This window comes from Micromys minutus, assembly GCF_963924665.1.
Source record: "Micromys minutus genome assembly, chromosome: 3".
In the NCBI taxonomy this organism is placed as follows: domain Eukaryota; kingdom Metazoa; phylum Chordata; class Mammalia; order Rodentia; family Muridae; genus Micromys; species Micromys minutus.
In genome coordinates this window covers 77,782,119-77,809,986 of record NC_137972.1, presented here as the reverse complement: position 1 = coordinate 77,809,986, position 27,868 = coordinate 77,782,119, and the positions used below count along the sequence as shown (strand labels likewise).

The 27,868-nt window shown below is 36.1% G+C and overlaps 1 protein-coding gene across 4 annotated transcripts in view; it reads right to left on the bottom strand.

Moving 5' to 3' along the window:
• The window catches only part of AGBL1 (AGBL carboxypeptidase 1), an 889,014-nt gene that overhangs the window by 126,301 nt on the left and 734,845 nt on the right, over positions 1 to 27,868 (bottom strand). The gene's annotated exons all lie outside the window — the stretch shown is intronic.

The following is a 27,868-nucleotide window of genomic DNA, read 5'->3' as shown; positions in this document are numbered from 1 at the left end:
AATTTCTTTCCTTTTACATATGATGAGTCTCAAGTTGGGCCAGTCACGGGTTGGCTATTCTCTCAATGTCTCCTCCATCTTTATTCCTGTGCATCTTGGAGGAAGGACAAATTTGGGGTTCAATATTTTGTGGGTTTGTTGATTCCCCTCCCTCCACGGAAACCCCACCTGGCTACAAGGAGTGGCCATTTCAGTTTTTATCTCACTTGCCTACAGTATTAATGACATGCTGCTTGTAGACCTGAGCATAGTGTAACTATCTTAAGAGGTGTCATCCAGCAGCTGATGCAGAGATACACAGTAAAACATCAAGCAGAGCTCAAAGAGTCTTGTGGAAGAGTGGGGAATACAATTGAGCAAGTTGAAGTGAGTCAAAGACACAAGACCAACAAAGCATTTGAACCCACAGAGGCTCAAAGAGAATGAACTACCCACCAAAGAGAATATAAGTGCTTCCTACACATGTGAAGCTTGGTCTTCATGTGTGTTTTCTTTCAATTGGAGCAGGAGCTGTCTCTGAGTCTGGTGACTGCCACTGGATCCCCTTCCCGTAGCCAGGCTGTCTTGTTTGGCCAAAGTAGGAGAGAATGCATTTATCCCTTCAGTAACTTCTGTCAGTGTAGGCTGTACCCATGGGAGACCTTCTCCTTCTTCAAGGAAAATGTGGGTAGAAGCAGTTGAGGAGGGATTTGTAAGGGTGGAACAGGGAGGAGAGAAGAGTAAAGGGCTGCAATTGAGGCATAACTGGAATAAATCAATTAATTAACAAAAATTCTTTCCCTTCATTTTTTTATCCTGGTAAAAAGGAATGAATGGTATTCATCTCATGTGGTTGTTCAATGAATACATGATGTTTGTAAGTTTTAGCTTATTTGCACTGCAGAATAATGGCTCATCCAAAGGGTGGTGCCTCAGTCACAAGGGAAAGCAGGATCCCTGATATTCAAAGTTTAAAGAGTGTCTTGTAATTAACAGTGCTCATGCCATGAAGAATAACAATGGTGTTTTAACTTCATGAGGTTTATATTATTTTTGAAATGTAAACATTGTGTATTGTAGCGCTAAGCACTGTTGTCAATATTGCTTCGAGGTAATGAATACTTCAGTTAACTAAAAGATACAAAACTCAATTCTGTGTTTCCAAAATTATTTTGTAGTTAGGATTCTACATATAAAATGGCTTTTTCATTTTGAAGATAGAAGATAATATTATAATGGAATATTTAAATGTTTTTGTAAAGCTCCTGCTATGGTGTTTAGGTGGGTAGGTGGGAGGGGCAGCATCCTCATAGAAGCAGGGGGTAGGGAATCTGGGAAATTGGATAACATTTGAGATGTAAATAAATAAAATATCCAATAAAAAGTTTTTTTTTAAAGAAATCTTACCACAAGCTTTATTTTGGTTTTGTCACCGGTATTAAATGGGTACCAAAGAGCAGAAATAGCATCCTCAAATCCAGTTAGAGTGGTTCTGATGGTTGGCTAGAAATTTCTTTTTGTTATGTTGTCTATAGCTGAACAGCACAAGGCATTAGCTATTTAATTTCCAAGACACATTATAGCTAATTCCCTTCCTGCTTACACTGAAACCCTGGCTGGCACATTGTCAATATTTTACGGACAGTGATAAAGTCATACACAAAGATAAGATGAACAAGAAGAGGTGGAGCGGGGAGAAGACAGGAGCAGCTGTGTATTACATCAAACCTCCTGTCTTAACTTGAACCAACAACTTCTACTTGTTTTGATACTCACCTCCCCATATTACAATTTAGTTCATAGCTTTATTTCTCTCTGTTTTGCTGGTGGATCATCCCCACCACTTCCTCTGCTTACCTATGCAATGAAGCTCTAACTTGAAGGTTTTTCTCTCTGGAGATGAACCTCCTGTGATTGGTTTCCCAGAAGAGGCTGAGATATTCTCACACGAAAATGTTTAAATGGCTCCCTTTGTCTTGTTCCATCTCAAGTGTGATTAGCTAGAAAGATCACTTAGCAACCAAGATCTTTGAGCCAAATGGAGAGATCTATAGAGAGGCAGATATCAGCAATTAGAATTACCCCGGACTTTTTCTTTGAAATCAGAGCAGGCAGTTGAGATAGCTGAAGGATATCAGATCTAATACTAAGGAGGATGAACAAGAGGTGGAGAGGAAAGGGCTGTGTTCCTTTTTGAAATGTTACTTTATTTTTTGCTTTGTTTTTTTGATTCATTCTTGGGAAATGTGGGCATTTATTTTTGGTATACAAACAGCAACCTGATACCTTGGAACAGCTTAAGGACAATGAGAGATATGTGTCTATGTGCTCAAATACCCCACTTAAGCAAAGCATTTGTGATGTTGAGATGCAGAATGCTGGGGATAATATAAGAAATACATCATTTACTGAGAACCTTTTGCACCTGACACTGTCTTATGAGATATATACATGGGCTTTATTATTTAGACTTCAAACCATACTTTTAAGTCAGAAATTCCCATGTGCACTTCACAAATGATACAACCAGAGTGGATCAACAATTTGACTAATAGTTGACACTCAAGTCATTGTCGTAATATGAATTCAGGGTGCTAATATTTTCTACCATACTGCTGATCCATTCAGTGACATCACAACTAATTCAGTTAGTCATTAAGTTTGACAGTGAGTAGAGACAATAGCAGATATTTTGCTTTTTATGTATCATCCAGTCTCTGATGCAACCACAGAGATTTTTTTAGATCACAAAAACTACTTGGAGTACCATGTGAAGAAGTAAATATAAGGGTTTTTTAATAATACTTTCTGTACAAAAGCAGGTAGAAGCTCGGGTTTTGCTCTTGAGACCTTCCCCCTCATTTTATTTTTCATTTGCTAAATTATTTTGTGTTTTCTTATCTTTTAGGTTCCTCATACTATTGCTTGTGAGCCAAGCCTTAACAGCTCAGCCATCTTTTAGATTTCTTCTGTCACACAGCAACAGTATAGAAGCTATGCTGTTCTCCAGCTTACTGTTTACCCCAGCTGGCTTTCAGTTCATGTTCTTCATGCCTTGGCTTCCAAGATGTTAGTGTTACCGATAGGCATGTTGCATCATACCTGTCACTTATGGCAGGCCTCTACACTTGCTCTGCAGCCACACATTCATTCTATAAGGAAAGTTATTAATGTCTATGAAGGAAAATGACTATAGAATTCTTAAGCCATATCAACATGAGTCTGTCCTTAAAGATTCTTGCCATAGCCTACATGTGAGGTTCTTTGGGTCAGAAGCATTTTTTACAGTGGTATCCATGAGGCAATCTCATTTTTAACCTCGATCTACTCTCAACCTAGTTTGATGGTAAGGGAAGAATTGAGCTCAAGGACCATAGTTTCCAGATTTCTGATTTGTGCATTGTGAGCTCAGAGATAATTTTCTATGACAAAGATGAAAGAATAGAGTATATTATGTCCAAAGCCCAATGACATTTACTTTTCTGAGAGAACAAATGTCCAGTCCAGCAACTTGTCTCGTCACTTACGCTATCATGAAGTGGCCCAGATGTGGAATTTTAAATTATAATGACTGGAAATAGAAAGTGGGTTCCAAATAGAACATTTTCCACAGTTTAGGGCAATTCACTAATCCTCTGCATCTGTGACTGTGGAACCTAGCTTTCATCCTTATAATAACATAGATACCTAGGTAACACAAAAATATAGTCATTTATCCAGCTTGAAGGACTACTAAGAACTAAGAGCACTTGCTGCTTTCAAACAACGTGGCACCAATTTCCAGAACCCACACCAATGTTTATTAACACCACAGGAAACTCCAGTTTCACGGGTTATGATGACTTTTTCTTCTTTTCATGGGCACTGCAGTCAGGTGCTCATAGATACATACATACATACATGTGGTCAAACCTTCAGACTCATGAAATCAAACAAATCTAATTTTAATCTATTCATTTACATATGCAAGAAATATATATCCCAGGAACTGTTTCTTCTGAGCCACTTGACTCTGCGCTTTGGTTATAAGGCTTAAGAAGTAAGCAAGTTGCTTTTATTCACATGCCTCTACAAGGGAACAGAGGGCCCTGTAAGGAGAGAAGTTGAGCTCTCAAACATTATTCTGTGGCTGAAATTCATGTGAACAATCCAGCAATTGTGCTATCCAATCCAAGTAATTGGTGCCTCTGGGTATGTTCAGGATTTCTTTCCCTTAAGAGTGAACATCTCAGAATTCAGTACACAATTTTAATAGCTCTGTTCAGACAAGAAAGCTTTATAATGGTTGACTGTCAGATATTACAACAGGGTTCTGCCAATCAACTCTCATCCAGCCAATAATTTGTCTTCTCTTATTTCTGTTTTCCCTATGCAGGGATCTAGGCAAAAGGAGGTAGTCAATGGAAATCAATGATGTGGCCATTAAAGGGTTCTGATTGATACTGGAGAACCAGCGGTGAGCATTGTAGCCCTCAGGGTCACAGAGACTAATTTCAAATTTTGAAGATCTAATCTTCTTTCCTCTTCTCTTCCCTTATCTTTTTTTCTTTCTTTCACCTCCTCTCCTCTTCAGAATATCATACAATCATCTGCCACTTTCTACTTCTAGAACCTTTTCACCTACAGGAGCACTGGTGCCTATCCACAGTCATTCTCCATGTTCTTTGCCACACGGAAGACATTAACAATATTTCTATCTCTATTAATATCTTCATTTTAACCATTCAATAAAAAAGGGAGCATATAACTTATTTATTTATTATTTATTTATTTATTTATTTATTTACTTACTTACTTACTTACTTATTTATTTATTTATTTATTTATTTATTTTTGGATTGGCTTCTTTCACTTAAAAATATTCTTTTTTTTTTAGCCTCCTCACTTTTCCCTTCGCCCATCCTTCCCCTATTTTCCCACCCAGATCCACTCCTCCATTTCCATTCAGAGAAGAGCAGCCCTCGCAGTGATAGCACATGAACATAGCATAACAAGACAAAGTAAGGCTAGGCGTAAACCTTTCATATCGAGGCAGAGGAAAAGGGTCCCAAGATCAGGCAAAAGATGCAGAGATGCCTCCACTTCCACTGTTGGTAGTATAACAAAACCTCAAAGCTAAACAACCACAACATATATGCAGAGACCTGGCACCGACCCATGCAGGCTCAGCTATTGGGGCTTCAGTATCACTGAGCCCCACAGGCTCTGCTTACTGAGTCTATGGGCTGTGTTATCATCCTGTCCTTGAACCTCTGGCTCTTGAACTTTTTTCTTGCCCTCTTCTGCAGAGTTCCCTGAATTCCAACTAATATTTGGCTATGAGTTTCTTCAGAATCAGTTCTCATCAGCTGCTGGGGGAAGCCCCCTTTCTGATGATGATTATGCTAGTGTGCAGTTTATGAGTATAGTGGAATATTGCAGATCTTATTGGGTTTATGTTTTGTTTTGGTTAGACTTTTTGTTTTGTTTTGCACTTATGTTTGGTTCTATCTCAGTTTTTTTCTGAGTTGTCCAGCTTCCAGATCCTGAATATCCAGGTAGTGTTTGGCATGACCCCTTTTCAATTTTTTTTTTAGGCTCTCTACATTGTAGCATAAATCAGTAATTTAATTCTTCATATGACTAAATAATATTCCACTGAACAAAAACTCAGTTTTTGACTTTTTGTTTGTTGGTTTTTATATCCTTTTATCTCGTGGTAGGAATTTGAATGGTGTATGTTATTTGGTTATGGAAAATGACATTGTTGCGACTATGCATGTGTGCATGTTTTTGGTTTTATGCTTTGTTTTGTTAGGTTTTTCTGTTGCTTTTTTTACTTTTCACAACTGTATTCATTTTTTATATTATTTTTTGCATATTTTATATATGGGTACATTCCTAGGAGTAGAATTTCTGTGTCCTACCAATTTTACACTTAACTATTTATTCATCGCCAACTTTCTTTATGGATGTAGCATTTAATATTTCCACCACCATTTTTGAAGATTTTAATTTATTCAAATTTTACAAGAAATGGGGTTTTGCTGTTGTTGGTTTGAGTTTTATTTCTTTCTTTATCATTCAGTGGGTATGGATCAATAGCCCAAATTAGACATACTTTCCATCTATCAAATGAAGTAGAAACCCTTTTGAAATTGTATTTATTAAATGTTTAAATGTTGTTTCAAGTGATACATATTCAAATATTTGGCCTATGTTTTTAAACTTTTACTAACATGTATTAATTTGTTGTATATGATAAAGTTGCTATTTCTTTGCATGAAAATAGAAAACAGCAATGTTGCTCAATTTGAAGAAATTATAATCCTTTTATAATCTCTATTCTCAGAAACTTGTAGCTATTCCTGAAACACTCAATAACTTAATGTGAATCTACTTACCATACTGCTGAAAAGGAACAGATCTTATTTCTGATGTCCATTATCTAATCTAATCCTATCCCTTACTCCGTTCCCTATCTTTGATAGTCATTTTTATGCTTCCATATCCAGGTTGATTTTGGTTTGTTAGTGTCCACACACAAGATAAAACACGTGTCTTACACTTCCATCTGTCTTGATGCAAATGTCAGGATCCCATTCCGCTTTATGTCTGAATTATAATCTATTGTTTATATATACTTTTTGCCTATATATATATATATATACATATATATATATATATATATATATATATATATATATATATATATATATATATATATGTACACATTCATTCACTGCTGGGCATAGACATGGAATACATATATTAAGTAAATAGTTCTCTGATTGCCATGAAAACAATGAGTTCTTGATATGCTGATTTTACTCTTTTGGAACTTGTAACTTAAAGTGAGATACCTTGATCATGTGATAAGTCTATTTTTCATCAACTGTCGTAATATGTTCACTTTAAAATATTACACTGTTTGTATTTCTGCTGTTATTTGTTAAACCCTGAAGACACTAAACCATTATGGTGATATAATTTTCAAATATTCTCTCACAGTCTATATTTTTTTTGCTTTATTACTTTCATAATATCATTTAGTATGTTAATTTTATAAAGTTTAAATTGTTTTCACGCTTTTGGTATACCACACTTAAAAGGAATTGCCAAATATAATATTTATTGTTATGTGTGTTTCAGTGATTTTGTAATTTTATATTTTACATGTACATTTATATATATGTCATTATTATTTTAAATAAAGAAAAATAGACTTAAAAACCTATTTTATTGCACACACAGAAATTTCTCCTGTGGCTATTTGTTAGAGTCATTATTTATTTCCCATCACATAGTGTTAACATGTTTGTCAAACAAAATCAATCGATGATATGCAGGCTTATGGTATTATCCTCAACCGTACTCTTAATTTTTATGACTAGAATTATGGGAATTTTCCTCAAATGATACTTATGTCAGGTTAAGTTAGTCTTTGTTTTTCAGACTTTTGGTAGAAGGAGAACATAGAGTATGGACAGGAGTATATACATATGTCTAGGTCTCTCTGTGTGTTTGCATTTCTCTTCATCTGTGCCTATGCATGTGTTTGTGTGGCTCTATGTGTACATTTTTGTATACATCTGTGTGTGTTGTCTCTGTGTATATGCATCCCTGTGCATCTGTGTGTGGGGTATGTTTACATTTGTTTGCATATGTTCCCTTGTGTTTGTATCTGTACGCATCATGCATTGAATATGTATCTGGATCACAAAAAATATTCCAGGAATTCATTTTTAATTATTTAACAAAATAAAGGGGTATAAAATATGTATTATTTACTAGTAAAATCTCATAAAGACTAGGAAATCAGTCATGACAGCAATACTCCCTGATATGGAAGTAAGGCTAGAAGACCAGGAATTTGAAGAGTATATACTTGCACAGCCAGACATTCCTCTGTCCCATATTCCTCATCTTTTAATGATATCACATTTAAAAACAATCTTTTCAATTTCAAATCTCTAGACCCTAGTATGTTGTTTTGCAAAACGAAGGCCTTTTGAGAAGCAAAACATCAGATTATTTGCAAAGCAGAAAACTCCACCCCACCAAGGGACCCATCACATCTTCAGACACCAAACCCAGATGCTATTGCTGATGTCTAGAAGAGCTTGCTGACAGGAGCCTGGTATAGCTTTCTCCACAGAGGCTCTGATGAAGCCTGACTAATACAGATGCAACTGTCCACAGCCAAACATTGGACTGAGCAAGGAAACCCCAATGGAAGAGTTAGGGGGGTGACTGAAAGAGCTGAAGGGGATTGCTACCTTATTAGAAGAACAACAATATCAACCAACTGCCCTCCTCCTGGGGTGGGGCTTACAGGGAGTAAACCACCAACTAAAGAGTATACATGGAGGGACACATTGCACCAGCTGCATATGTAGCAGAGGACTGCCATATTTGACAACAGTGGGAGGGGAGGCCCTTGGTCCTGTGCAGACCCCACTGTAAGGGGATGATAGGGCTAGGGCGGTGAAGCAGAAGTGGGGGAACACCCTCACCGAAGCAAGTGGGAGAGATGGAATTGGGGGGGTTGCAAAGGGAAAACTGGGCAGAGAGACAATATTTGAAATGTAAATAAATAAAAAAAAATAGAATTTATTTAAATTTTCTTGAAAAGAAATTTCATTTAAATTGCTGGTGTTTGTTAGGAGGAAAGGAGACACCAGCAAGTACAGATGGATGGCAGAATGTCCATACAAAGAAGATGAACTGTTTTGATTGAATACTTTATTTTACTTTTCAAATGTTTTCCACTTTTCCAGTTTCCCCTCCACAAACCTCCTATTCCATTCCTGCTCCCCCTGTTACTATGAGGGTGCTCCCCCACCCACCCAGTTCCATCTCACCACCCTGGCATTCCGCTACACTGGTGTATCAAGTCTTTCCAGGACTGAGGACTTCTCCTTCCATTAATGCCAGACAATGAAATCATCAGTTATATATCCAGTTAGATCCATGGGTCCTTCCATGTGTACTCGTTGCTTGGTGGTTTATTCCCTGGGAGTTCTGGGGAGTCTGGTTGGTTGATATTGATGCTCTGCCTATGAAGTTAAAATCCCCTTCAGCTCCCTTAGTCTTTCCTCTAACTCTGAATTTCTAAAATAAGGAGGAAGGTCTCAGAAGAAGAATCTCTTTACCTATTTTTCCATAGTGAATATTTTTTCAGTCTTCTGTCTTTTGCCACAAATATCATTTCTGTTATGTTTTTATGTGAATTTTTCCAGGTACCTGTATTCTTTTGAGTGTTTGAGACTAATTACAGGTTCTTTCATGAACTTGAGCTGTGTGTGCATTAGTTTCTTTTAATTATTTTAACCACTTTATTTTAAAAAACAAAGATAAATGTACAAATTTTAAGCATTTTTTCCATAAAAGTATACAAATACATTTTTGTAAGTGCTTGGTTTTTTTTTTTTTTAAATTTGATAGTGTGCATTAAGATCTTACTTGTTAGTTACAATGAGCATAAAGTACATGTAAAACAGGATGTAACCTGGAATTAGTCAAATTTTTCTTGGTATGTAAGGATTAAGCATAATGGTTTTTTTCTTTTCTTTCTTTCCTTTCTCTTTTTTTGAACTTCATATAGTCGGTGAGTTATTTCTGGAGTGTTCAGAGATTTCTGGGGTTAGTATCAAATTATCAGTGACTGCATATTATGTCCTTTTGTGACTGGGTTATCTCACTCAGGATGATATTCTCTAGGTGCATCCATTTTCTTAAGAATTTGGTTAAGTCATTGTTTCTGATAGCTGAGTACTGCATTGTGTAAATGTACCACAATTTTTGTATCCATTCATATACTGAAGGACATCTGGATCCTTTCCAGCTTCTGGCTATTATAAATAGAGCTGCTATGAACATTGTGGTACATGTGTCTTTGTCGTATGTTGGAGCGTCTCTGGGGTATATGCCCAGAAGTGGAATAACTGGGTCTTCAGGTAGTATTATGTCCAATTTTATGAGAAATTGCCAGACTGATTTTTAGAGTGGTTGTACCAGTTGACAACCCCATCAACAGTGGAGAAGTGCTCCTCTTTCTCCACATCCTCGCCAGAATCTTCTGTCTTCTGAATTTTTGATCTTGGCTAATCTGACTGGTTTGAGGGGGAATCTCAGGGTTGTTTTGATTTGCATTTCCCTGATGACTAAGGATGTGGAGCACTTTCTTAGATGCTTCTCAGCCATTCGATATTCCTCAATTGAGAACATTTTGTTTAAGTCTGTACCCCAGTTTTTAATAGGGTTGTTTGATTCTCTGGTATCTCGCTTTTTGAGTTCTTTGTATACCTTGGATATTAGGCCTCTATTTGATGTGGAGTTGGTAAAAATCTTTTCTCTTTTCTCACTCTGTTGGTTTCTGTGTATCTGTATTTTAAGAGATAAATTGGCACCTGGCTTCTTCTCAGCTGTTAAAATCAACACAGATTCCAGTCCTTTGCTTCTGGTTGACAGGGTTCTTTGGATACTTGATGGTATAATTTATATAGTTTCTTTGCAGAAACCCTACACTTTCTTTTTTTTTGGATTTTTGGAAGCTTTGCCATTTGAAAATGTTTGCCAAGTGACAAATGAATCTCTATGTGCTTTCCTCAGCAGGGATTTTAAGCCCCAGTATAGAAATGAAATAATGAAATTCATCATCAGTACTAAAGGTAAAAACAACAAACCATTCCTACTTTTAAATAATGCCTAAACTTTTAAGAAACCAGATAAAAAACAAAGCAAAAAAATCAAGAAAATCAGACTTGATATGTTACTCACTAAGAGGTGAAATACCCTCCTGTCTCCAGAAATGATTCAAAAGATTGCCATCACTTATACACAACTATGAACTGTGAAGACAGCATTGAGACTACCCAGTGATTCCCCCAGGGAAGGGTGTGGTATTTTATGTCTCAACCATTATCAGAATTCATCTGGTCAACAGATTATTTCCTGTCTTCCTAAAGCAATGAAATGTCTATAAATCCTATAAAGCATGCTAAAACTGCTGTGTATTTAAAACCACCCTTTTGGCAAACAACTGGAAAAAGACATACACATAACATTATACAAATTGAACTGGTTATATTTAGGAATATGTATGTACATATATGCATGTAATAATATTTAATGACAAAAGAGATCATGAAGTTGAAGTAGAGTGGGGAATGTATATGTGGAGGTTGGAGGGAGTAAAATAAAAAGAAAAATGTTATATTATTCATTGAGAGCTACAGAAATATTATGCACCACTGGAGTTCAGCTTGTCAGGATCTGGAATGCAGTTTTACTAGATCTGGATTATTAATCAAGAGGTATAATGTAATGCTTATTGCTTACTTCCCCATAACTGTCTGAGAATATGGACTCCGGTGTATTTGGAGTCAGACCCCCCAGTAGGATCTTCTATGGACTTGCAAGTAATGTATTGGAAGGAAGCCATGGGGAATCTGGAAATAAATGTGAAAGCCAGCATACAAGCTGCAAGGATGGGAGTTTGCATTGGACGATGCTCTTTGGATGGGTCACAGTCTCACTCTCATTTCATAAGAAGTTTTTATTCTAAAATATTGACTTTGAGATAAATCCTTCCCACTACTATATCATCATTTCACACCTCAAGCAGAAACCTCTGGAGATTCAGGACTATGGAGCAGGAGATGGGAGTATGGGAGTAAGTGGGCTGGGACCGGAAAGAAGGATGCAGAATATTGTGGAGACTTGTATTTACTTTACAACTGTATAAATTCATGAATTTCAGTGCTGAGGCTTTGACCTTGTTATAGAATACATTTCTCATCTCTGCTGATGCCGGTTCTCCTGGATAGAATAATCCTTTGCTTATTGTCCATTGTCTTATATTTTCCCATGTGAACCACTTTGCAAATCCCATCTTCTTTGATGTCCACAGATGCCATCTCTCTTTTCTATGTGCTTTCTCCTTGTCTAGGAACGGTAGGTTTGTGGCGACTTGGATCCCATGTACTTGTCGATTTTTAGTCTAGGCTGTTCTCTAAGGTTCAATATCTAGTCCATCCTATCTCACATTCCTCAATCCAATATTTGAATCTCAGAGGGGCCATACCTTGCTGTATTGCCTGAGGCAAATCTACTTAATTCTTAATTCCCATTATATAGTATGCTCTGCCCAGCATTTATTATTTTTATACATTTATTTATATAACGATTACTTTACATGGTGGTAATTTGTGTATTTATTGATCGATTACTCATGATTACCTTTAGAGACATATAGTTGAGATGGTCTTGTTTCTCCTTTTGAATGGTTTGTCCCAAGTAGTTCACACTTAACACTTATTTCACAAATAAAGAAATCCTAAATATTACCCAATACTTAGCTCAGGTAAAGATCATCTCACATTGTCCTTAACAGTAAAAACTCTTGAAGATCAGTTACCATGGAAGTTTCATGCCCAGGACATTGATCACTTGGTGACACATTCTAGCACATAGTATGTGTTCACTAAATGCTGGATAAAAATAACTCAATTATCCATTTTCTCTATCCGATGTTGTAGGTTTTGCTACCACACTTTAAACTCTAAGCATACTGAACTAGCAGCCTCACCCAGGTTCCCTTGGATATGTGGATGAAACACACACACACATTAGCTTATTATTCAACCTGCCTTATTGGCTCAATTGTTGTTCTCTCCTAAGCCTTCTTCGGCTATCTCGTACCCTTCTTTTCACTCAGAACTCAGCTCCCTCAACTTCAGTTGCTCAGCTACTTTCTTATTTTTCAGTAATGCAAAACTGCACTCTGCTTAGTTGTATTTCTAGTCTTCCATCTGGAGAAACAAGCAGCCTATGGTCGCTCCACCCATGTCTTCCATAGCTGGTCACATGTCATCTCTCTCTCTGAAGCATGGCAAAATCTCCCCTTCTCTTTCTGATTCCCTTATCCTAAAAATACTGCATCTTCCATTCTGCCCAGCAATTGGCTCCTGGCATCTTTATTGGTCAATTAACAACCAATGGGATAACAAATTATTAGCATTGGAACGACCATCTACACATAGTGACATTTTCAATTGGTCATGGAGATGTTTCTATCTATAAGCAGGACACTATAGAAAATTTTTAGTTTCTCTTATGGAAGAAAGCACTTCTGCTAGCCTCCAGAATCTACATAATGCTTCTCTATCGTTTATGACCTCAGCTCCTGGCCAATACATTCTCATGCTTCATCTTGTTATTATTGAAAAACTTAATTTATGTTTTTTTGTTGTGTAACTTGATCAATTGTATACATGAAAATTGTCTCTGAAAACTACCCCACAATTTGAGGAATTATATTTCTAATGAAGTTTAAATGAAAGGAATCAACCTCTAGAATCTACATATGACCTGAAAGAGGCCTTTTAAAGGACAAAAATTAAAGGATAAAAGTATATATGTAGGATATTAATTGAGTTTTTTTGGAAGAAAACTGAGTTGTCCTAACTGAAGTAGTTGCATGAACTTCAAATTAATTATAGAATCCAGCATTCTTTCCACTGCACACAGATGTAAGATCAGAACTCTGTAGAGATATCTGTGTCCATGTTGACTGTGGCACTATTCATGATATTTAAGCTACAGAGTCAACACTGATAAATAAAAACTATAGACCTATATGAAGAAAAGCATAGACATAGACTGAATAAAAAGTACTGCATAATCTTACCTATGTATAGAATTAAACATCAGTCAAATAGCCAGAAAAAAAAAGAATAAACATCAAAGGCCATGTCTAGCAAAGACAGACACAGTTGCATGTTTTAAGTGTCTACCTTATTGTATATTAAAAAATGGATCCCCAAAATGATCAGATTTTGTGGAATTTGTGGAAGTTTTAACAGGAGGGATCTAATGGAAGTTCTCTCAGGAACTGGGAATGATGCCCTTTCATTGGGAATGAAATCCTCAACCATACTAGTCCTCTTCCTTTTTTCTTTACATTTCAGCTGTGGATCAGAGGGTGTTGTGATGTCACATGCATCTACAGTGAAGGGCTTCTTGGTCTTCCTACTAGGAACCCAAAAGTGACAGACCTGAACTCTGAGTCAAAAGAACCATTCCTTGTATAAGACAATGAATGTAGCTATTTATTATAGCAACAGAAAGATGGCTATCATAGAGCATAAGTGTAGAGGATGCAGGTCAGTTCTCACAATGCTGAAAGCTAAATTATGATGGGAGTGACTTCAGATTGAAAAGTGAAGCTGTACTGTGACACAAGTGTACAGACAGTTATTTTATTTCTCTTTTAATCATTTCTGTTATGTAATATTAAGTATATTTATAAACTGTAATTTTATCTACATATACTTATGTCCTGAAATTATATTTAAAATATTATATACAACATTCTTTATATATGTCTATTTCATAACAAACATTGATCTATTAAATAATGTTGAGATTCTAGCATTCCTCAGCTTCCTTAGCCAGATTTTAATATAATATTAAGAATGTAGAAAAACATTAATGCTTCAAAAAGATCCAGAAATGCACAGAATTTATGAAGAGAAGCCAAACCCTTTCACAGCCTTTTCTCCAAAGTTTACCTGCATAAACTTCCCATTCAATACTCTACTCTATCCCACACACCAGCACTAGTGTATACTAAAGTCATTCCTCACCTCCAGTTTCTTTCTTTTTTTTTTTTTTTTGCTTTCTATCAGACTTTTAATGTTATATTTAATGAATTTAGACACTATTGTGTTTAAAATGTTCCACATTTTAGGATTAGTGGCAATGAGATGGGAAACACTTAACCTCTCCAGGTACCGTCAACTACTCTGGGGGCTTTCCAAGTAATGACAGACTTGTATTGCTGCGTACCTCGTCCTTCGGATGCTGTTGTGCGCTTACTACTCAGTCACTACATTTTATTAATATGTAAGCTGCGATGCCCTAAACTGAAGACCAACTCTAAAATTGGACAGTGCTTTATTTCCCTTTACAATTTAATAAAGACTTGATAACTGCACATGGCGTAAGGCTGCTTGGTAGTTCAAAAAGGTCACAGTGGCGGTGTTATCCTGTGTAGTCTTTGGTAGTGAGTGGAATGACTTGTATGACATCACTGTCAAACCAGCAGGACTGCATTTATGCCCCATCGTTTTCAGGATTGTTGGTAACTTGGGCATACTTTCCCCAAATCACCTTGCCTCCTTGTGTCACAAGGTCCAACTTGCTCACATTCACTTCAATAACTGTGCCTTTGGTGATAACACCCAGGGTTGTATACAGTGGGGATGATGGATTCTTTTTCACACCAAGTACAGGCAGACAAAAGGTAGCTTTCAGCTCAGGGTGTGTGACATGGGCTTTTTCCATTGGCCTAATGTACTTCTCATATTTAGGTGGTTTTCTTGTAAAAACCATCACCAACAAAGCAGACTTTAGTAACCATTCTCGTCCATGCCTTCTTTTTTCTTTTTCCTGTTCGAATAACTTTCAATACTTCTGTTTCTCCTTGAGCACGAACTTTGGGTAGAGGAACCTCCCATTTTCCCATTTAGCACTAGTTTTGTTTTGAATTTGATTTACATGAAAATATGCCTTTCCATTCTAATGATGTCAAACTTGATTTGGTCAGCATTCTATGAACTAAGCATGTCACGATGTTGTGAACAAATTTAAGCCACATCTACTGAAAGTGTTAATTTTGTAAAGAATCTGTATTTCAGGACAGGCTGACTAGCACACTTCATGGATAAATGACAAGGACCAGACTTAATGGTTTTCCTTGGATTAAAGTTTTTATAAAAATGGAAATATACATAGGAAAATAAGTACCATCAAGAACTAGAAGAACCCGAATCCAAGTCAAGTTTCTAGGCCAACAGAATCACCTAGCCCACATTCATAAAGCATAGTCCTAAACTTTGAGGCAAGTGAGAACTAATAAAAAAAGAACATTGATCTTGGTATTATAAGTAGTTACTTAGGAACTTTTACTCACAGAAAAATCTGTAAGCCAGATGGGCAATGAATATACTCTTGCAAGCTCAAATAAATGCTGGCTATTATTTCTATAATTTGCATAACTACGTCTCCTGTGTTCAGTCCACCAGCAAATTAACTACCTGGCAATATTTTTTCTTGAATTCTATCAGCAGGTTGCCTCTAGCAGAACAGAGATCTTACTGCTTCAACATTGCTAATATTATTATTATTAATATTAAAGATAACATGTGAAAGCATGGAAGATTATTTCTGCTTTGAAGTAGAAATAAACATTTAAAAAGAAATAAAAAGAAAAATAATAAATAAAAATTTTTTTACCAGTACTTTTTCTCCTGAAATCATATTACTTTATTGTAATTGATCCACATTAATTCATGATGGAACTGTATGAAAACATGAAAGGAAACAGAATAAAGAACCAGGACTTGGAGTAAGTATTTCTGGTTTGGGACTGACATTGAATCCAGATGGATTGACAGGAAGAATAAAGTAGCAATCAGAATGTGCCAAAGGGCAGACCATTAAAGCGACAGCCTGAAGTAGCCATCTACTCTAGCCAGGCAGGACTTCCAGTGGTGGTGGTGGTGGTGGTGATCTTTGATCCAAAATTTGTTCTTCCTTTAATATATTCAGGGATAAATGATGGAGCAGAAAAGGATTGACCCAACTTGAGACCCATCCCACATGAGAGTGCCATCATGAAAACTCTTAATGATACTTTTCTATGCTTGCAGACAAAAGACTAGTATAACATTCTTCTAAGGGGCTTCATCCAGAAGTTGATGGGAACAGATGCAGAGACCCATAGCCAAGATGGAGACAGTCTTTTAGAAAACTAGTTATAAGTATTAAGAGAGCTGGAAGCTTCAAAGACACTACAAGGTGAACAGAGTCAACTCACTTAAGCCCATGGGGCTCACAGAGACAAAACCACCAAAGAAGAGTCTACTTGAGTGGAACCTAGGCTCCCTACACATATGCAGCAGACCTGCACTTAGTCTTCATATGTGTGTACTAACAATTTGAGCAGGCGCTGTCTCAGACTCTGTTGCCTGATTTTTTTTTTTAACTGTAATAGTTTTTTAATTAATTATTTATTTATTTTTATTTTTTGAAAAACTTTATTAAAAACAGATACATATACAAATTATTAAAAGCATTTTAGTGTAAATATATATGAATATATTTTTCAGAGTACTTGATTTTTTAAAGGTTTGATAACATACATTGAACACTTACTATTTACAAAGATCATGAATTATATGTAAAACAAAACGTAACATGGAAATTTTCAAAGTTTTTGGTATGTAAAGATTAAAGATAATGATTTTTTTTGGCTTTTTTTTTTCTTTTTACAATGGGCAAAAAGTACATGTAAAACAGGGTGTAACCCGGAATTTGTCAATGTGTTCTTGGTGTGTAAGGATTGAGCATGACTTTTTTTTTTTATTGTTTTGTTTTGTTTTCTTTTCTTTTTTTCTTAAACTTCACACAGTCTGTGAGTTGTTTCTGGGGCAGTCTGAGCCTCTGGGGTTAGCATCCCACTATCAGTGACTGCATATTATGTCTGTTCTTTTGTGACTGGGTTATCTCACTCAGGTTGATATTCTTTAGATGCAGCCATTTTCTTAGGAATTTAGTTAAGTCATTGTTTCTGGTGGTATTCCATTGTGTAAATGTACCACAATTTTTGTATCCATTCATCTACTGAAGGACATCTGGGTTCTTTCCAGCTTCTGGCTATTATAAATAGAGCTGCTATAAAGATTGTGGTGCATGTATCTTTGTTGTATATTAAAGTGTCTCTGGGGTATATGCCCAGAAGTGGAATAGCTGGGTCTTCAGGTTGTACTATGTCCAATTTTCTGAGGTATCGCCAGACTGATTTCCAGAGTGGTAGTATCAATTTACAACCCCACCAACAGTGGAGAAGTGTTCCTCTTTCTCCACAACCTAGCCAGCATCTGCTGTCATCTGAGTTTTGGATCTTGGCCAATCTGACTGGTGTGAGGTGGAATCTCAGGGTTGTTTTGATTTCCATTTCCCTGTTGAATAAGGATGTCAAGCAATTCTTCAGATGTTTCTCAGGCATTCGATATTCCTCAATTGAGAACGTTTTGTTTAGCTCTGTACCCCACTTTTTATTAGGGTTGTTTGATTCTCTGGTGTCGAGCGTTTGGAGTTTTTTGTATCCCTTGGATATTAGGCCTCTATCTGATGTGGAGTTGGTAAAGATCTTTTCCCACTCTGTTGGCTGCCATTTTGTTTTCTTGACAATGTCTTTTGCCTTACAGAAAATTTGCAATCTCATTAAGTCCCATTTGCTAATCTTTGACCTTAGAGCTTGAGCCATTGGTGTTTTGTTCAGAAAATTTTCTCCTATGCCTATGTGTTCTAAGGTTTTCTCTAGTTTCTCATCTAATAGTTTCAGTATATCTTGTTTAATGTGGAGATCTTTGATCCACTTACACTTGAGCTTTGTACAAGGAGATAAGAAAGGGTGTATTTCCATTCTTTTGCATGCTGAGTGCCAGTTGGACCAGCACCATTTGTTGAATAGGCTGTCCTCTTTCCATTGAATGTTTACTGCTCCTTTGTCAAAAATCAGGTGACCATATACATGAGGGCTCATTTCTGGATCTTCTATTCTATTCCATTGATTCACGTGCCTATTTCAGTACCAGTACCATGCAGTTTTCAGCACAATTGCCTTGTAATATAGATTGAGGTCAGGGATAGTGATTCCCACAGATGTTTTCTTGTTGTTGAGGATGGATTTCGCTATTCTAGGTCTTTTGTTATTCCATATGAAATTGCACATTGATCTTTCCAACTCAATGAAGAACTGGGTTGGAATTTTGATGGAGATTGCATTGAATCTGTAGATTGCTTTTGGTAGGATGGCCATTTTTAAAATGTTGATCCTTCCTATCCATGAGCATGGGAGATCTTTTTATTTTCTGAGATCTTCCTCAATTTCCTTCTTTAGAGGTTTGAAGTTCTTGTCATACAGGTCCTTCACTTGCTTAGTTAGAGTCACACCAAGGTATTTCATAGTTTTTGTGACTATTGTGAAGGGTATCTTTTCCCTAATTTCTTTCTCCACATGTTTGTCCTTTGAGTATAGGAAGGCTACTGATTTGTTTGAGTTAATTTTGTATCCAGCCACTTTACTGAACTTGTTTATCAGCTGTAGGAGTTCTCTGGTGGAATTTTTGGGGTCACTTAAGTACACTATCATATCATCTGCAAAGAGTGATGTAAAAACATCACTCTTTGTTGCCTGATTTTGAATTCCTTTCACCTAGCTGTGCTGCCTTGCCTAGCTTCAGAGGAAGAGGACACACTTAGTTCCAGGGATGGTTACTAACCATGGCAGAAATGGTGCTCATCTTCCCTGAGGAGAAAAGAAAAAGGTACTGGGGTAATTGGTGTGAGGGTGAAACTGTGAGGAGAGGAGGAAAGGCAGTGCTGCAATGAAGATATAAAGCGATTTTTAAAAGGCAGCCGCATTCAGCTAAAATCTTTCTGCTACAACTGGAAAGTGGAAGGTATTTGGGAAGAATGAAGTGATTTCCTAGGTATGGATTCTCCTGGGATCCAGCTGTTTTTTCCTGCCTTTAAACTAATTATACACATCACTGAAGGGATGAGACACCACTTAAATCTAGCAAACAAGAAAAAGCAACTAAAGACTTTAGATACTACAAGTTGAATCTCATTTTGTTTCATCTAAAGCTGACTTGGAATGTATCAGTTTTAGCAAAGATATCTCCATTACCTTTGAAACTGAAATTATTTTGATGCTAACTACAGGATGTCTGCTCTACAACTGTGAAGCAAATTTTACTGGATAGAGTATTGTTTGTTTGTTTGTTTATTGTTTTTGTGTCTATCATGGGATGCATTCTACCTTTTCCATGACTACTTACAAACTTTTTTCAGCCTTGAATTGAAATAATTAATATATATTTCAGTCTCATTTACAAATAGTGATACAGATCAATGACTGGGAATATGATCCCTAAGCTTCAGTCACAACTCAGTGTCATAACATTTTAAGTGTCACCATCAGAAGAAGAAGGGTTTAGTTTTAGGTCCTTCAATTTCAGAACCAGTTACATGCAATTCACTCACATCGTTCTAAAATAAGAAGCAGCAAGCACCTACCAAACTTACACCCGAATTCTCCTATCTTTTTTATAGGGAAAGTAAATATATATAGAAATGAATGCTGTCAGTTAGCCTAGTGTAGAATTACCCTAACATATGCAGAAGCTTGCCCTGCTATTAGGTATGTAAATGTTATTATGAAACAATATTAAAATTAAAAAATAGTGAACTTTAAAAAAAAATAGCCAACGGCTCTTGAGCCTCATCTCTATATAAAAGATCCACAAAGTGTAATACAGAATTTAAAGATTATTTTATTCCAAATTATATCAAAATGTATTGTTTGAATGAATTTATGAGATAACTTTGGGGTCGGAACTCTGATACATTAAATATATAACACTCATAACCTTCTTCTGCTTCTCAGGGGTAGATAGCTTGTAAAATGTGATTGAGAGAGAACTAAGATTCAGGAGGAATTAGAAATTAACAGTTGCAACTGTGCTAATAGATAATACAGGACCAATTTTAACATGTCAGAGCAAAAATCTCCTTTTGCTTGTTCTCCCTAGTAGATAATTATAGGGGTAACATAATCATCTTGGAACAAGCCCCATATTAGGTAAGGATTGAAGGCTACATGTCAGCTTTCAAGCCTTCTAACCCTCATGCTGAATCAACCAATATCCTGACCTGCAATCACTTAGAAAGCCATTCTGTGATTCAGTTCCATCTACTGGTGTAATAACTCATACCTCACACCCTATGATACAACTGATACTCCCAATGTTGATACACACACACACACACACACACACACACACACATACATATGGAGAGAGAGACAGAAACAGTCAGACACAGACAGAGAGACAGAGAAAGACAGAGACAGAGAGACAGAAAGATAGAGAGACAGAGAATCAGAGACTGAGAAAAGATTATGTTTCTACTGTGATAGCATTTTAAAATATTTCTAAAAGTCCCAGGAACACTTCAGCTGATAATTACTATTTTGTGAGCACCTATCATGAGACTTGGATTCAGAATACTCAGCCTCATTATCACTACTAAATTCTCATTTCAACTCCTTAAGGAGACATCAAACTGAAATATTAAAGAAACATATTATAGAGTAGAAAGCATAAGGCACGCTTTTCCAGACAGTAAAGTAGAAACTGATAATGATCAAAGTTAGTGAAGCAAATAGATGGTAGAAAACATGGCATGAACATAAAGAGAAAGCAGAATGATGTGAGAGAAGATACATTAATTAACTCATGTCAGGAATAAAAAGGATGACATGTGTAAGCAACAGCAGAAATGGTCAGCTTAAACATAGTCTCCATGTTATGTAGAAAATATGATTTGTTTGAGTTAATTTTGTATCCAGCCACTTTGCTAAACTTGTTTATCAGCTGTAGGAGTTCTCTGGTGGAATTTTTGGGGTCTCAAGTACACTATCATGTCATCAGCAAAGAATGATGTTTTTATCTCTTCCTTTCCGATTTGTATCCCCTTGATCTCCTTTTGCTGTCTAATTGCTCCGGCCAGGACTTCCAGTACTATGTTGAATAGGTAGGGAGAGAGTGGGCAGCCTTGTCGAGTCCCTGATTTTAGGGAAAACGTACCCTTCACAATCGTTACAAAAACTATGAAATATCTTGGTGTGACTCTAACTAAGCAAGTGAAGGACCTGTATGACAAGAACTTCAAACCTCTAAAGAAAGAAATTGAGGAGGATCTCAGAAAATGGAAAGATCTCCCATGCTCATGGATTGGAAAAATCAACATCTTAAAAATGGCCATCCTACCAAAAGCAATCTACAGATTCAATGCAATCCCCATCAAAATTCCAACCCAGTTCTTCATGGAATTGGAAAGATCAATGTGCAATTTCATATGGAATAACAAAAGACCTAGAATAGCGAAATCCATCCCCAACAACAAAAAAACATCTGCGGGAATCACTATCCCTGACCTCAAGCTATATTACAAGGCAATTGTGCTGAAAACTGCATGGTACTGGTACAGAAATAGGCATGTGGATCAATGGAATAGAATAAAAGATCCAGAAATGAGCCCTCATGTATATGGTCACCTGATTTTTGACAAAGGAGCAGTAAACATGCAATGGAAAAAGGACAGCCTATTCAACAAATGGTGCTGGTCCAACTAGCACTCAGCATGCAAAAGAATGAAAATAGACCTGTTCTTATCTCCTTGTACAAAGCTCAAGTGTAAGTGGATCAAAGATCTCCACATTAAACCAGATATACTGAAACTATTAGATGAGAAAGTAAGGAAAACCTTAGAACACATAGGCACAGGAAAAAATTTCCTGAACAAAACACCAATGGCTCAAGCTCTAAGGTCAAAGATTAACAAATGGGACTTAATGAGATTGCAAAGTTTTTGTAAGGATAAGGACATTGTCAAGAAAACAAAACGGCAGCCAACAGAATGGGAAAAGATCTTTACCAACACCACATATGATAGAGGCCTAATATCCAAGGTGTACAAGGAACTCAAAAAGCTAGACACCAGAGAATCAAATAACCCTATTAAAAAATGGGGTACAGAGCTAAACAAAACGTTTTCAGTTGAGGAACACCGAATGGCCGAGAAACATCTGAGGAAGTGCTCGACATCCTTAGCCATCAGGGAAATGCAAATCAAAACAACCCTGAGATTCCACCTCACACTAGTCAGATTGGCCAAGATCCAAAACTCAGATGACAGCAGATGCTGGCGAGGTTGTTGAGAAAGAGGAACACTTCTCCACTGTTGGTGGGGTTGCAAGCTAATACAACCACTCTGGAAATCTGTCTGGCGATATCTCAGAAAATTGGATATAGTACTACCTGAAGACCCAGCTATTCCACTTCTGGGCATATACCCCAGAGACACTTTAATACACAACAAAGTATATGCACCACAATGTTCATAGCGGCTCTATTTATAATATCCAGAAGCTGGAAGGAACCCAGATGTCCTTCAGAAGATGAATGGATACAAAAGTTGTGGTACATATACACAATGGAATACTACTCAGCCACCAGAAACAATGACTTAACCAAATTTTTAAGAAAATGGCTGCCTCTAGAGAATATAATCCTGAGTGAGATAACCCAGTTACAAAAGAACAGACACAATATGCAGTCACTGATAGTGGGATGCTAACCCCAGAGGCTTGCACTCTCCCAGAAACAACTCACAGACTGTATGAAGTCCAAGAAATAAAGAAAACAAAAAAATATACATATATTTACAAAACAAGAACACTTTGACTATTTCCATGTTCCGTTTTGTTTTGCATGTACTTTATGCTTATTGTAACTATTAGGTTTTCAATGCATACTGTCAAGCCCTTGAAAAAAATCAAGTACTGACTAAAAAAATATATTCACATGGTTTTATGTAAAAATTATTTTAATGTCTGAAAAAACAGTACTGACAAAAATGTATAATTTTAAGCAAAAAATGTTTAAAATCTGTACATTTACCTTTGTTTTGTAAAATAAAGTCGTTTAAAAAAAAAAGAAAATACGAGACAATACAGAAAAAAATAAAACCAGGTTAGAGATATGCCTATACTAAAAAAAAAATTAAATTATTAATAGAAGTAGAGAAGATCTCACTACATAGAAGGATATTTTATTTATGAAATGGATGCTTTCTTGGCAAGCCAAATTTTCCCCCACATTGATCAATTTATTAAATAATTCTTAATAGGTTCTCAGGATGAAGTGTTGGTGAAACCCACACTTTGATTATACTTCATTTAATGGAAATAAAGATTGTTTATAAAACTGGTCTTTAAATACAAAAAGTAATAAAGAAGAAATAATGAAAAATACAGCTAATTAGCTAGCAAGATTTGTTACAGATTTACAATCATTAAGATAGCGTGGTAGCATCCCAGTGGCAGAGAAATAGATATGTGGAACAGAATATATTCAGAAGCATTTAAAAACACTTGAGGTCATCTGAGTTAGATAAAAGTAGCACCAGTAACTGAGAGCAAGGATGGCTCTCCATATATAACTCTGTGCCAGTTGGATGACAACAGGGATCAAGAATATCCTGACTCCTACATCAGCAGGTACAGGAAAATAGCTAAAGGGAAAGCACAAGTCTGTATGTGAAAGGTGGGTAATGAAGTTCTGAGAGGTTACAGCTCCTGTAGATGGAGTTGTGCAGACCATCCTCACCTGTTCTTGGTGTCCTCTAGCAAAAATAATGTCTTCAAGGGTCACTTCATACTATACAACTGATAAACCATCTCTTTCTTTTCATTTCTCAGTAATATCCCCTTGTACAAAGAGATAATTTGTGTATTTATCAGTTAATGGTCATTTGTATTACTTTCGCATTGCTTAATATGAATTAAATTATCATGAGCAGCTTATGTGCAAATATGTATGCAAACAAGTATTTTTACTTCTCTGGTTATCTGAATTAAAGTATAAGTCATATAGTTAGACTAGGTTTAACCTTTGAGCTATCCATAGGGCCTTATAACTCTTAATTTTTTTAAATTTGTGGGTCACAAACCAATGTCCCCAAAGGTTCAGTTAAAAATGTAAACATAGAACAAGAATGAGAAGAATAAGTCTATAGCAACCACAGTCTACAGATGCTTCCTGCTTAACTCTCAGTGAACTTATATAGAAAGGTAAGGAGACAATGCTACAAGTAAATGTGTTTAGTATGACTTGAAACAAGCATGCTACATTGCATTAGATCAAGTGTGTATTCTAGGAAATAAATGAATGAAATAAAAACCCCACTAATATCTGGGAGTAAAAAACACTGTAGATCTTTATCTTGTGTCAAGAAAAAAATACTTTGACAGGACCGGTGCCCTTTGAATAGATGTAAGTAATTAATCACACTTTCAAGTCTATACCCAGGTAATTGCACAGTATTTTCCGTGAAAATACAGTTCAAATAAAGCTCTTTTTTTGTGCTTTTAATACTGAATCTCTTCTAGAAATTTCACAAATAAACCCTGTTGGTTCACTTGATACTTTCTGAAATAGACCAACAAATTAAGAAAACTTAAAATATTAAATAATTCAGTTGTTGTTGCTATAACAAAACACAATTAACAAAGCAATTTACAAGTAATAGGATGTTATGTTATGGATGTTTCAAGCTCTAAAATCAAGTCCTAGAAGAGTTACTGTCTGCCAAAGGGTCAGTTCCCTATTTATAGGTTGCACCTTCTGACTTCCTTAGATCAATGGAGTCTTAGGCCCCTTTCATATGAGCTTTACTCTGAGGATCTAATCACTTCCCTATGACCTTCCTTCCTCATATAGTTACTCTGGAGATGAGAATCAAAAATGTAAGTTTGGAATCTACTCAAATATGCAGGCATAGTAAATATCATTAGGCAGTTAAAAAAAAAAAACAGAGGTTTTACGCAGCACTGTGGATAAATTTACAAAGCCCATACTGAGGAAAACAAGTTAAGCTCACTGGGTATGAGACTCCATTATCTTTAACATTTTAATGGAAAATTATCTATGTTTGATAAAGGTGTTCAGAGGCTTCCTAGTAAGGGCCCATCAGGTGTTAAATAGCCCGTTAACCTTCTGGGACATGCACAATCTTTCATGTAGAATTTATTTTTCTTCCTAGTCTTTGTTGTTTATAGAATCTCTGCCATGATTTTCCAGCACTGTGATAGGCTCACAAAACTGTATTTATATTAAACACAAAACTTGTAAGAAAAGATATAGACAAAGAAGTTTAACTCTTGCCAAATGTGAATGGAAATTATTTTTTAGGCCAAAGATGATCTAATTAATTTTTCAGGATATGGAAGGTTGGTAGCCAGAGTGTAAAATTTTATTAAAGATTAAAAAATATCTTGAGACAAAACTAGATATATTTACAAGGATGATAATTATAATGTCACAGAGTTAGCAATTCTCTAAAACTCAAGATGTAAATTCAATACAATTATAGTCAAAATTGAAAAATAATGGTTCTTAATTTGAGTGAGCAAATTTTACACATTCTCTGGAAGCACCAAAATCTATTAGTGTCTAATATGAGATAAAATAAGAGAGAAAATTTGAAGAGGCAGTTGGCATACTATGGGAAAAAGAGAGAATCAAGAATATCAATTTATATTAGTAATATTAAATTGTAAAACATAAGCCATCTTATATCATTAATCACAAAGATTAAATAAAATGTTAAGGTGTTAATATATTAATCTGGATGTTGCATGTATAAGAATGAAACTTAGTAAATAAACAAAATAAATCTGAATACTAAAGGAAATTCAGGCGCTTATAGTTAAGTCCAAACATACACATGTAAGAAGTAACATTAAAAGATTTTGAGGCTTCTGTTGAGACTGCTATATGACTAAATATATGCATAAAATACAAACCTAGAACCCTTTTTCCTATATTTAAGAATAAATTCAAAAAAAGTGTGTAACAGTGAGAATTTTAAAAATATTTTCCATAGAAGCAAACACTAGATTTTGTTTCGTTAGGCAATGATTTTTCATGAGTACAAAAGAAATACCAATTCTACAAGACACATATCACATACATATTTCAACATATGTCGATTTAAAAAAAAAGTCTTCTACAAAGAAAATGCTATCACAGAAGTGGAAAGACACCACAACCTATGGGACAAACAAAAAAATGAGTCTTCATGTTCCAAAAGAAACTTAAGGCTAGAGAGATGGACCAGAAGTTTAAGATCACTTGCTGACTTTAAAAAGGCCCAGGTTTGATTTCAGGCACCATATAATGGGTTCAGTTGCAGTGGATCTGATGTTCTTTTGACCTCCACAGGTACCAGGCATGTACAGGGTACAGTGACATATATTCAGGAAGCCAGAGAGGAGATATCCCAGAGACATAGGGTAAAACCAAATACTATTGGTCCAAAAATAAACAAATGAACAAACAGAAAACCCCAAACCAAGAAAGACAATAAAATTACTGCTTTGATAATCAGCCATACTCTTAGATCAGTGCCCATTCAGTCACCATCAGAGAGGGTCAGTCCTGCAGCAGATGGGAGCAAATACAAAGGCCCACAGACACTACATAAAGAGACCTTGGAATGTACAGATCTAGATGGGCTATCTTTATCAAATCCCTCCCTTAAAGAGTTCAGTGAAGCCAATGGAACAGGAAGTGGACAGAGTATAAGATCTAGAAAAGAGAGAGGACACCAGTAGAACAAGGCCCTCGAAATCAACAGAGAGAAGCTCATATGAACACACAGATTGAAGCAGTGGGCAATGACCAACATGTTTCTGCACAAGGTCCTCTGCATATATATTATAACTTTCATATTTATATTTTTACAGAACTCCCAGAGGGTCTCTGATTCTAGTACCTTCTCTTGGGCTCTTTTCCTTCTGACAGTTTGCTTTGTCCAACATCAACATGATAGCTTTTATTTATTTTATCTTATTATATTTTATTTTGTCAAAAAATTATAGAAAGCACACACACACACACACACACACACACACACACACACACACACTCACATACAAAACCGGATATAATACAAAGATTGTGGGAAGCCAAGCCCCAGCAGATCTACACCTGCAATATAGTTCTTACTTCTATGGTCAGAGAATATTGGAGAATGGAAGAGAGAAAAATTCATGATCCAGAATATCTGTACATCTCCTGTGTGACTGCCTCTCTTTGTGAAGTCTCCATAAATAAGAATAGAACAATGACAGCATCAACTGACATGCAAAATCAGAAGAAAAAAAATGTTCTGGTGTCTTTCCCATAAACAAAAAGGACAGGCAGAG